Consider the following 12,340-nt stretch of genomic DNA (forward strand, 5'->3'; position numbering starts at 1 on the left):
AAAGTGCAGGAAATTAAAAAGAGAATATTTTGTGAATTATTGTTTTAATTATTTGGCACATTTAGTTGATGTCATGTTTTACAACTGGAAAGGATGAGATATTTCTGGTTACAGGGCCTGACTAATGGTGATATCAACATCCATTGTTTAGTGTTGTTACCTAATATCCCTAATTTTTCCAAAAATATTAGTCCTATTAACTTTCCATTTTCACAGCATTCATCCTTGACCCAAAATACATAAACATACCAAATGGCAAATGTCAGCTCTCCACAGTTTTTCCCTGATCGAAGTTGCACACACGCATGCATATGTACACAGAGGCCACTGGGCCTTTGATATATAGATACATAAGGAATCAATGAGGAACCTGTCATACACTCAAAAAACTGACACATTGCATTGGATTTCCATCTAATAAATATATGTAGCCCTAACTAAATTAAATTAAATTATCTTGCATAGATGTGTCTTTTTTTTTTTTTTTTAGTTGGAGCTACATATATTTATTAGATGGAAATCCTGCATGTAATTGAATTGAGTTCATCCAATGAGTCTTTTTTTTTTTAGTGTAGAGCTCTAAATTAAGTCAAACCACATACATTTTACAGTGATAACAGGCTCTTGCATCTTCTGATAACTGGACTTCATTTATGCAGTTGTGGTGCACAGGTAGGGGCATCCCTTCACTGGCTTCCGGTCTCTTTGAGATCGGATTTTAAAGTATTACTATTGGCCTATAAAATTGTTCACGGACTGGCGCCCCCTTATCTGGCCGGCCTGGTTGAGTCCTATGTGCCGGCTAGGGCTCTGTGTTCACAGGGTGCAGGACTATTGTGTGTCCTGAGGGTGAAGAAAAAGTCAGCGGGTTACAGATCTTTCTCTCACCGCGCCCCAGCTCTGTGGAATGATCTGCCTGTGCAGATATACGACAGTCAGACTCTGTGGAGACTTTTAAAGCCAGGCTGAAGACACATTTGTTCTCCCTGTTTTATCATTAGTATTTTATATGATTGTGTGTCTTTTTTATTCCTTTTATTTATTTCACTTCTTTTACCTTTTCATGGTTATTTCTTTATTGTGTTTTAATCTTATTTCATTTTATTCTGCTTTTAAATGATGTTTGTGAAGTGCCTTGAGGCGATTAGTCGTGATTTGGCGCTATATAAATTAATAAATTATATATATTATAGGTCTGATTGGCATATTATTAGCAATAGCAGTATTTCTTTTTTGTAACCAATACTATATGTTGTTTTTAATACCTAGGTTTTCATGTCTACTACACATTGTGTCTATTTGAGAGAAATAAAAATAAATGAATAAATAAATAAAGCATTTTTATTGACTTGCCAGAGCTTTTGAAGCAGACATGCACATAACTGGTGCTCAGGTGCTCACATGTGCTACATAAATGATGCTCAGCAGAAAACACAGAGGGAAGTACTTCTCAGGAGGAAAGCTATGACGACATTGTAGGAAAAGCACTTCCCTCCGTGTTTTCTGAGCACCTGAGTACCAATTACATGCATGCCTCGTTTGAAGATCCCCTTCTGCAGCACTAATAGACTGAATGAAGAGCCAGAAAAGTGCAACTTCCTCAGGGTGAAGGCTTTTTATGTCTTTTGGTGATGTCACTGCCTGGGTCCTGGGGGAGGATGTGAGGCTTGACTCCCTGCCAGACACCCCCCACCCCTTTCCTCCTGCTTATCAAGGGGTGACGTGGAGTTTTACAACTCTTTGTTCAAAATCATGTGGGCTGTGGTGTCAACACAGTCATAGTATTGTGATTTCTCATATATTACTTGTGATCTAAGCAAGTTTACAGCAAAAATGTGGATGAGTGGGTGAATTAGTTAGTCCATCCCAGCCAGTCTGTGTCAACAATAATGCATAAACAATACATGATATCATCTTGTAACTGACCAAATTAAAAAGAGTACATAACAAAGATGAACTGATTAGGTCATGGTGAATTTTGATGCACCAAATATATCCCAAAAGCAATTTTGTTTATAAAATATTATAAAATATTCCATAGATGTGTTTGTTCCATCCCTTATTTTATTGTTAGCAAACAAGTGGAGCACAGGCAGCAACCATGGGGAAAATGATGGCTAGTACATGGACAAATTCAAGACTAAGTAAATACACAACACAATGGGAACCCACCCCCCAAAAGTCAAAAGAATGGATAGAACATATGGCTGGGGATGGCGCTAAACATTCTGTTTTTACTATAAACTATTAATGGCTAACTTGAGACACTGCTTTGAAATCTTTGAAATACCTGTGTTTTGAATATTGTTCCAGAGTCCACTTGAAAAGGAAAACATCATAATTCAAGCTGAAATATATAACAGAATGGGAAAGTAAAAGCAGAATTTAAAAATATATAGGGCATGTGGCTGGGAATTGCGGCAGATATTTTGGTTCTTCTTGTATTTTAGTGATGGCAAAACATTTTGAATTCTTTAAAACAGCCATGTTTTGAACATTGTTCCAGATTCCACACATCACATGATTGCTCCTGAAGGACAGTTCACAGAATATTACATAATTGTGTAATATTCTCATTACCATAATTTGTGAACTATAAATCACCATTTATGTATTTATTTATTTACTGATTTTGCTGGTCCTGTGACTTATATTGTGTAGTGAGTTACATAAGGTGATCTTGTATAATGATCTGAAAGAGGTACTGTTTCAGACATTAGTGATTAGTGATTCACATTAGTGTTCTTGATTAAGATTCTGGAGTAGAAGTCAGGTGTATTGCACCATTAAACTGGATGACAACTGCTGTAAAACAAGAAGAAAATCTGAATGAGAAGAACATCCTGGGTCTTTGAGAATGGGTGAAATTAATAAATCATGATCTCAAGCTGAAAGACCAAGCTTTTGACTAAAGAGAGGGAGTAATATGTGATATGGCGTCCGCCGTGGCGAACGTGTTTGCGTGCTCCTCCTGCAACCAACGCTTTTTTTTCTTTCTCTTAGTTTTAGTATTTATTTTAAATATACAGTGTACATATGGAACAATTAGCTACAGTAGAGAGTTACTTTTGGAGATCGGTAAAGCTCACCATGAACTTACCTTTAGCCTTTCAGACTTTAGCTTTCTCTTACGCTCGCATTTTACCAGCACCGACCGGCAAGGCCCAGCAGCACTGGATACCAGTGAGAGGCAAAGCCGACGAACGAAGCGATGGAAACGGGGCAAGAGAGGTGGGCTACATGCTAGGCTAAAGGCTAGGGCTATGCGACCACCACTACCTAGCCTGTTGCTAGCTAATGTTCAGTCTCTTGAAAACAAGCTGGATGAGCTGAGAACAAGAATAACAACTCAGCGTGAGATCAGAGAGTGCTGTGCTCTTATTTTCACAGAAACCTGGTTATCAGACAGCACACCGGATTCAGCGATCCAACTAGAAACACACTCCGTTCACCGTGGTGACCACACGGTTGCGTCAGGGAAGCACAAAGGTGGCGGCGTGTGCATCTATGTGAACAACATGTGGAGTTCAGACATAAAGACTGTTGGAAAACACTGTTCAGCGGACTTAGACTTTCTGATGGTGAAATGCAGACCATTCTATCTGCCGAAAGAGTTTAGCGCGGTGTTTATTTTGTCTATTTACATCCCGCCATGCGCAAACTCGGCTACGGCATTGGGGTTGCTGCATGACATCATCAGTAAACAAGAGACTGCGCACCCGGACGCCGTGTTCATTGTTGCCGGTGACTTTAACCATTGCAACCTGAGGACTGTCCTTCCCAAGTATCATCAGCACGTGAGCTTCCCGGCGAGGGAGAACAACATACTCGACCAAGTCTACAGCAACATGAGGGCGGCCTACAGAGCGGTGTCTCGGCCGCACTTTGGGCAGTCCGACCACATTTCTGTGTTCCTCTATCCAGCATACAGACAACTCCTCAAGCAAACACCTCCAGTAAGTAAAGATATTAAAGTGTGGAATGAAAAAACTGACTTAGTGCTTCAGGACTGCTTTGATAGTACCGAGTGGGATGTGTTTAGAACTGCTGCTGTGAGAGAGGATGGCTCTGTTGATTTAGAGGACTATGCTTCTGGGGTAACATGTTACATCAGCAGTTGCATTGAGACCATTGTCCCCACAAGGCGCTGCACAAAATACCCCAACCAGAAACCCTGGTTAAATGGTGAGGTTCGGGCCATGCTACGTGCTCGCCATACTGCATTTCTCTCTGGCAACACTGAAGACTACAAAAGGTCCAGATATGACCTGCGCAGATCTATCAGTGAGGCAAAGAGACAGTACAGACAAAAACTGGAGGGCTACTACACCAGCATAGACTCCCGGCGCATGTGGCAAGGACTGCAGCACATCACCAACTATCAACAGACGAGCAGGTCAGCCACAACCAGCCACTCTTCACTACCTGATGAGCTGAATGAGTTCTATGCTCGCTTTGAAGCCCTCAACCATGATCAACTGGAAGAGGTGGTGGCCAAGGAGCGTACACAGAATGCACCGCTCATTGTCACACCAGCAGATGTGCGCAGGAACGTGAGGAGAATAAACCCAGGGAGAGCAGCTGGCCCAGATAACATCCCAGGGCGTGCACTCAGTGTCTGCTCATCAGAACTGACTGATGTGTTCGTGGATATATTCAACCTGTCACTTGCACAAGCTTTTGTGCCATCATGTTTCAAGAGTACCACCATCGTGCCCATTCCAAAGAAAAGTGCTGTGACTTGCCTAAATGACTACCGCCCTGTGGCACTCACCCCAATTGTGATGAAGTGCTTTGAGAGGACAGTCATGACTCATATCCAGGAGACCATTTCTAATACCATAGAGCCTCTTCAGTTTGCGTACTGTCGGAACCGCTCCACAGATGACGCAGTCAATACTGCCCTTCAGCAGTCAATACTGCCCTTCACACAGCCCTCACTCACCTGGAGGGAAAGGATACGTATGTCAGAATGCTGTTTATCGACTACAGCTCAGCATTCAACACTGTCATACCATACAAATTTATAGAGAAGCTCCTTGTCCTTGGACTGACACCTGCCATTTGCAACTGGGTGTTGAACTTCCTTACGAATAGACCCCAGTCAGTCAGAATCGGCAGTCGTACATCCAGCACAAGAACAGTGAACACTGGGGTCCCCCAGGGCTGTGTGCTGAGTCCCCTCCTGTACACACTCTTCACACATGACTGTGTGACCTCTCAGAATAACACCAGTATCATCAAGTTTGCCGACGATACTACAGTCATTGGTCTGATCACTGGCGTGGAAGAGACAGCATACAGGAAGGAGGTGGCTGAGCTTGTGGCCTTGTGTCATGACAACAATCATTTCTTTGGTCTTGTCTGCATTTAATAAAAGGAAGAAGTAGGTGCTGCACACACCCCTGTATATAGGTGAAACGGAGGTGGAGAGTGTGAGAACTTTCAAATTCCTTGACATCCATATCAGTGAGGATCTCACCTGGTCTCACAACACAGAGACCATTAGGAAGTCCCAGCAGCGATTATACTTTCTGAGAAGACTAAGGAAATTTGGCATGCCAGCCAAAATTCTTAGTACCTTCTACAGGAGTATGATTGAGAGTGTTCTCACCAGTGCCATCACAGTCTGGTATGGAAACTGCACTGCTCAGGACAGAAAGGCTCTCCAGCGTGTGATCAAGACTGCTCAGTCCATCTCAGGAGCAGCCTTTCCCTCACTACAGGACATTTATCACACCAGAGTCATCAGGAGGGCCCAGAATATAATCAAGGACAGCACTCACCCCCAGCACAACCTCTTTACACTCCTACCTTCAGGCAGACGTTACAGGAGTGTGAAGTCCAGGACCACAAGACTAACAAACAGTTTCTATTCACAGGCCATCAGGTTTATAAACACATCATACACTACCTCCTCTCTCCTCCCACCCTAAACTGTTTTTTAACTTTTGCCTGTTTACACTAGATTGCACCTTAAATACACCATACTGCTGCTATTAAAATACTGTTTAGGTTTATTTATATTTGTTCTGAATACTACTGTCCACATCTGTTACTCGTGATTTGCACTCTCTGAATCGCTGCTCCACATATTTGCACAATTTGCACAATAACTTAAGTGTTTTTTATTTTAAACATTTCGCCTTTTCCTTTCTCTCTCTTTCTTTTTTTAAGATTATATTGGTGAATGGAGGAATAGCAAAGTAAGAATTTCATTGTATAGTGTAACTGCCTGTTTCTGCTGTACATATGACAATAAAACTCTTGAATCTTGAATTGAATAACCTTCACACTACACAAAAGTCCACTTGTTTGGGCTGTGCAGGACAGCCAGAACAGTAATAAGCAGGACAGCCAGGCTAAAGTAAGGCTAACTATTATGTTTTGAAAAATGTGTCAGAGCTTTAAAATGTATAATTACATTTAGTGAGGTAAATGTGCAAGCAGGTTACTGATGAGTTCTTTGCTTATTACAATAATATTATCAGCCCATTAGCTTCTGCTCGGTGTTTGGGTTATAAATAAATAAATAATCTGTCATTTCAATAAATTTAGCTTCTTGTCACACAAAGCAGCAGCATCATGTTTGAATGAATGAATGAATGAATGGCACATTTTGAACAAATGCAACTATTCCTCTCGTGTGACTTATATTCCAGAAAATACAGAAACCGCACAACTCCCTCGCTAGGCCTGGACCATTCAGATATTTTGTTCATACATAAAAAAAGTTTAAAACACAAAAAAGTTATGAACTCAGTCCTCTTTAATCACACCACTTACAAATGAACACTGTCAGTAGTGTTTTTAATGATAACCACTGAGGTTGCAAACAAGTGAACTTACCCTTTAAGTTTTTGGTGGCGTTTTTGTAACGTTCCCCAAAACACCTTGGAACAATGTGAATGTTTCTCCAGTATTTTAATAACTTTAATTTGTTGTTCTACAATACATCATACATCAGTGCGAAAACACGGAGGTTTCCGAGGGGACTTGAATGCAGCATCATGGGAGGGTCTTCCTCAGCTGCTTCAAGGGAAGGGCGACGACAAACGGACGTTCTTGTTATTTGAAAGCACACGCCGGAAAAGGTGAGGAACTGTTTTCTTAAATTTCTCTGGCAAATTTCAGACGTATAGGAGTCGTTTGGCTTATTAAGGGCATGTTAGGTGAGCGGTACTGCGTGTTTTCCCGGTGTTTAGCTCTCACATATCCGTACCTCGGCGAGTTGGAACCTGTTACTTGTTTCGAAGTTTCCTGCTGGTAAATGTTTCGCCCTTTGCTTCACTAAAAGCAAAGCAAAAGTGTCGTAAATGTGGGGACACGCGTGTTTATTGTCCAAATAATCACTATTGGTGATATCACCTGCGTTTCCCAGCCGTATAAACCGAACTATCTCAATAATGTTTTTCGGCGATTTGCGCTGAAGCTTCGTTGGCAGACTGACGCATTTGTGGGTGTGGTGAAAAGTTTGACTCCTATTTTGTTTGTAGACCTGTTCAGCCATAATGCGGCGTGTATCTCTTAAAAAAAAATAAATAAAAGAAACACGAATGTATTGAGTTTTCTGTGACGCTTCGAGATAGCTCACCTCCTTAATATTTTTGTGTGGAACTGTAGCGGTTCCTGTGTGTCCACATACGGGGTTTATCTGGAGGACATTCCTTTGTGAGTCACCACACCCTGCTCTCGTTTCTCGGCTCCCGTAGCGCAGTTCCTCGTGTTGTTTCCCCCGCGTTTCGTCTTGGCATGTTCCCCAAAGCTTTACCAGCGTTTGTGCATAACTCGTGCAGTGCGTCAACGTGACCGCTCCCATCTGATCCGCTGTACACACGTCTGGATGTTGCAGACTGGCATGTAGTTCAGAGTGATGCGTTCAGAGGCTCTTGCATCTTTGGGGCGTGTGCGCTGGTGTTGTTCAGGTGAAGTGTTTGTTTTCGTGTGGCTGCAGGAGAGTGTATGATGTCATTGTGGCTGAACAGCTGACTGCTGATCAAGCCCTTTGCACAAGTAATGGCCACTACTGGAAGTGTTAACCTAATGTTTCCCAGGCAAACTAGTACTACTGGTAGCAAATCCATTAGAACATCCCAGTCTAGCAAGTGGTTTATATGAGGGGTAGTAATAGTGGGGTCAACCTTAGCCTGTTTCTGCTCTTTGGACCAACTTGGGATGACACACCTTGTACTTCCCTGGTCCATGGAGAAGTTGAGTGTTTGACACAGTTTGCAAAGGTACATCATAGTAACACTCACTTTAATAAATGGCATAAGGCTATACGCCCAACCGTTGGGCAGATGAATATAATGTCTTATCTTAATTTGCCCAACCATGATCGTGTATTTTGACATTTTGTGCATCTAAACTACTTTTTTTTTTTTTTTTTTTTTTTTTTTTTTTTTTTTTTTTTTTTTTACACTTTAAGGCTCTATTGTGGCGTATGTTTGACACATTTAATGCCGTCTTTAGTTACTGTGAAAACACCGCAATGGATGAAAACAGACAAACTTCATAAGCATTTTGAACGGAAGCCTGTTAACGACGACAAAACAGTTTTAATGAACAAAATGCTGGTGTTGGCTGTAAGATAGTGTTAGTTTGACGCTGTTCCCTGGGTGTGATGAGCCAAACAGAACCACTTTAGATCACAGCTCCTCCACGGGCTGCAAACCGTCCCGTAGCCGGCGAGAAAATATCCACCTTTTTTCCCTCCCGCGTTGAAACCGGAAGTGAACTTACAAGCATGCTTATTGGTCGGTTGTGGTTGGGCGTATATGCTTGCGTATTTACTTTATTGACTCAACGGTTGGGCGTATAGCCACACAGTTAATAAATACCCACATTTGGATGACCTGATTCTCCATGTTGTGGATCAAGTCTTACTTGTTTTTATTGTTTGGGCACTGCTGTGTTTGGGAAGGAAACCATTGGGGCTTTGCATTGTTTCTCAAAAGTTGATGCAATATGTATCACTAAACACGTGATACTGGATACGTATTGCAATATGGATTACATTTATGTGCTTAATACTGCTAATATCAATTTTATTTAAATGCCTGTATAAATTGTGGTGTTAGTGTAAGTCCACTTTTAAATAGATGGGCCCCATTAAAAGTAATAATAAAAAAAACATGAATTTATCATTCTTCACTTCAGGAAAAAAAGTGTCGAGGAAGGGTGGATTTTTATTTTTTATTTTTTTTTTCTCTTAAACAGAACAAACAATACAGTAAACTTAGGAGGCTGGAAAATTTAGAACTAAATGAATGAAGGAACCTACATGTTTTTTTGATAAAGGTTCCTAACCCCGAGATCCTTAATTATTTTCATATTTATGGCTTCCCTGACATTAATAGACGTTGTATAGACATTGCTTTAAAAAAAAAAGTGGTTGCAGTTATGGCAGCTGTAATGGCACCTTGATACTTGCACAAATTTGATCCCCACACTGCCACACAATTCATCGTGCCAGAGTGTCCCACTTTGTCTTGCTGGACGCCATGCTGTATAAAATAATCAAATGTTTCATAGCCAATGACACATTTTCTTTGAGTTTGGCTGATGAAACCGTTCTTGCATTGCTCCCAGAATCATAGAGAAATTATCTACAGCTATAGGTTGTCTGTGTACATCATGTGGTGGAGAATGAATTTGGAATCTTGTCTCAAAGGTAATTATTTGTATGTGTGTGTATATGTGTGTGTGTGTGTGTGTGTGTATATATATATATATATATATATATATATATATATATATATATATAGTAATGGATTAGTAAAACAGTTGCATTTTCATTCCTTCTTATGAGTTAGATAATGTATTTGTAAAGTTATGTTTATTATAAACATAACATCTCAATCAGATGTCCTGCGCGCAGTGACAGTATTTTCAGTTGAGCAATGTTCAAGATTAGTTCATGCAAGTGGAACAAAATGAATGCGTGTCAGAAGTTTTGAACATTTCAAAATTTGCTTTGCACCCTAGCACACAGCTGTGCACAGTTTACAGCAGTTATGAGTTTACTCATTGGCATGCAATATTGCATATTGTTATGGCAGCCGCCATAATTCATGTCCTGTGACTCAGTGTGTGTTGTTAGTTCTTCGGTATAGTTGTAAGTACCCTGCCTGTCATGCGAGAGACAGGGACTCAATTCTCAGATACTTTGATTAAACACAGCTCTCAGGGACTTGTTTGTCGCTATGCCTGACCAGTGTGTCGCAGCATATTGCACAAACACAAGGGCGAAAGGTTTTAGCCTTTTCATGTCCATGCAGATTGATCGAAAGCCCCGGTGTTGTGTGATGCACGAAATGTCAGGCTGCCGCTCCCTCCGCTCGCACATCCGGATTTGCTCCCGACACTTTCCTCTACCGTGTCCATGTTCTTGCACCGCTCACAGGAACACCTAAAATGTCAACCCCAAATAATATGTTCACAATAATCTTGAAATGGTCAAGGAATTTGTAAAAATATCAGAGCAATACATAGTCAACACGGCGGCATGTTCACTGTTGTTCTCGGCGATCTTATTCGAAACTTTCGCCATTTATTTTCTATTCTTTTGTGAAAATAATGTAACTAAACACGGATGAATGCAATGCCTGGCACTCAAACGGCAAAAACCCGAAGGTAATGACAGTGGTCCCCAAGTAGTAGCTACACTATCGCGGGTCCGTAAAAATAACAAAGGCAGTAAACAGACGCTAGAATCAAAAATGTTATAATTATAGTGTTATAAATAGCAGCAACAAAATCAAAGCCTCCCTTACCATTCCGTATTCTGCAGCCTTTCAAAATCCATTGGAATTGACACGTCTCTTGCCTCTGCTTCGGCTCCCCCATAAGCACCGTTGGCATTATTTTTGCTGCCAGAGTGCTCTTGGTTTGAATGTTCGTCGAAAGATACGGCTGCAATCTGTAGGGTCTAATCACTGCTGCAACATCCTCAGGATCCGAGTCAGTCTTGATTTTCTCACAGAAATAATCCACACTTGAAGAGGAGCCAGAAAAGTTCTCGATCTCGTCACTGTCCATGTTGAGGTCTGTCTGTTCCTGTTGTCATTCTAACAGACAAAGACGGGACTCTACATGCTGTGACGTCACGGCATCACGTGACCGCTGATGGAACGCTGCCAGCGCGCTTTCCAAGAAACACACTTTTGAGAAGCTGTACAAACTTTATTTCTCAGTGATAATGATTAAAACCACTTTCAACTTACTGTATGTATATTTTTGATATTTATATCAGTTTTATCTAATTGTTTACATGTCATATCCACTTTAATTTATGGCTCTGCTGGCACATGGATGTGAAATATTCATGTTGAAAAAATGACAAACATTTAACTTGTTTGTAGAAGTCAAACACTGATGTGAAAAACATTAGTTGTTTTGCACTGCATGTTAATTGTAAGTATCCCTGTAATGCTGATATTGGTACCAGGTGGAAAAATCTTTATTCCTTTTCCCATGTATGTAAATGAATAAGAATGAATTTCAACCCAAATCAATATTGTTGAGAACTGAAAGATATTGGTGCCTATTAATGAATAGTAGGTGCACCTTTAGTTGTTACTTTTATTCACGTTAAGACACTATCAGTTGTTATAAAAGTAAAAATTTTGGGTAAGTGTAGAGACAGAACAGTCATCCTCCAATGAAAATATGTGGTTTCATGACTTGATAATATGTATCATAATCAATGTAACTGTGTATTGTAGGCCCATCATCTCATTAATATGGGAAAATATGCTTTTTATGACTAAAATGAGCAGGAAATCAGACTGATAAATAGGTCTCATTGAGTTTATGAATTGCATAAAACTTAAATTTAAAAATTACTGGGCCTTGCAAGGTCAGCAAAATTTTCATTTATGTGAATCCATTCAGAATTATGTGTGCATCTAAAAATCTATTCCCACCCATATTTAATAGTAGAGAGGGAGAGAAAAAAGAATTAGGCTAAGCCTCGGTTTTGAGCAAAACTTTGATTCTTTTACATCAGGTTCCCCTTTAAGAGCATTTGTTAAAGGTGCTCTATATGATTCCCTGATGTTGCACCGAAACCAAAACTAAGGATTTAGGCTATTAGTGACCATCTGATGATCCACCGGGATTACCAAGGAAAGGGTTCACTTGTCCTCACTTTGATTGATTTTTAAGTTCCACTAGTCCTCAGGTGCAGATAGCTGGCCAGAGAATAATGTGTAGGTCCACTTGTCCTCAGGTTCTGATCGCACGCACCCGCGCGTATATTGTCCGATTCTAGCTCTGCCTTCACTCAAATTCTGTCATGATTGTGGTACGTTAGAAAGTCCATCTCGTGAAAATAGCG

General features: G+C 40.7%; 1 protein-coding gene across 1 annotated transcript in view; it reads left to right on the forward strand.

Moving 5' to 3' along the window:
• The first annotated feature begins 6,991 nt into the window (after positions 1–6,991).
• Positions 6,992–12,340, forward strand: part of LOC117512413 (rho-related GTP-binding protein RhoA-D-like) — a 49,424-nt gene continuing 44,075 nt past the window's right edge. Inside the window, exon 1 of the mRNA XM_034172465.1 lies at positions 6,992–7,094. The gene's annotated coding sequence lies outside the window, so the exon portion shown is untranslated. The remainder of the gene's footprint in view (positions 7,095–12,340) is intronic.

Source organism: Thalassophryne amazonica, chromosome 6, assembly GCF_902500255.1.
Source record: "Thalassophryne amazonica chromosome 6, fThaAma1.1, whole genome shotgun sequence".
Lineage (NCBI taxonomy): Eukaryota > Metazoa > Chordata > Actinopteri > Batrachoidiformes > Batrachoididae > Thalassophryne > Thalassophryne amazonica.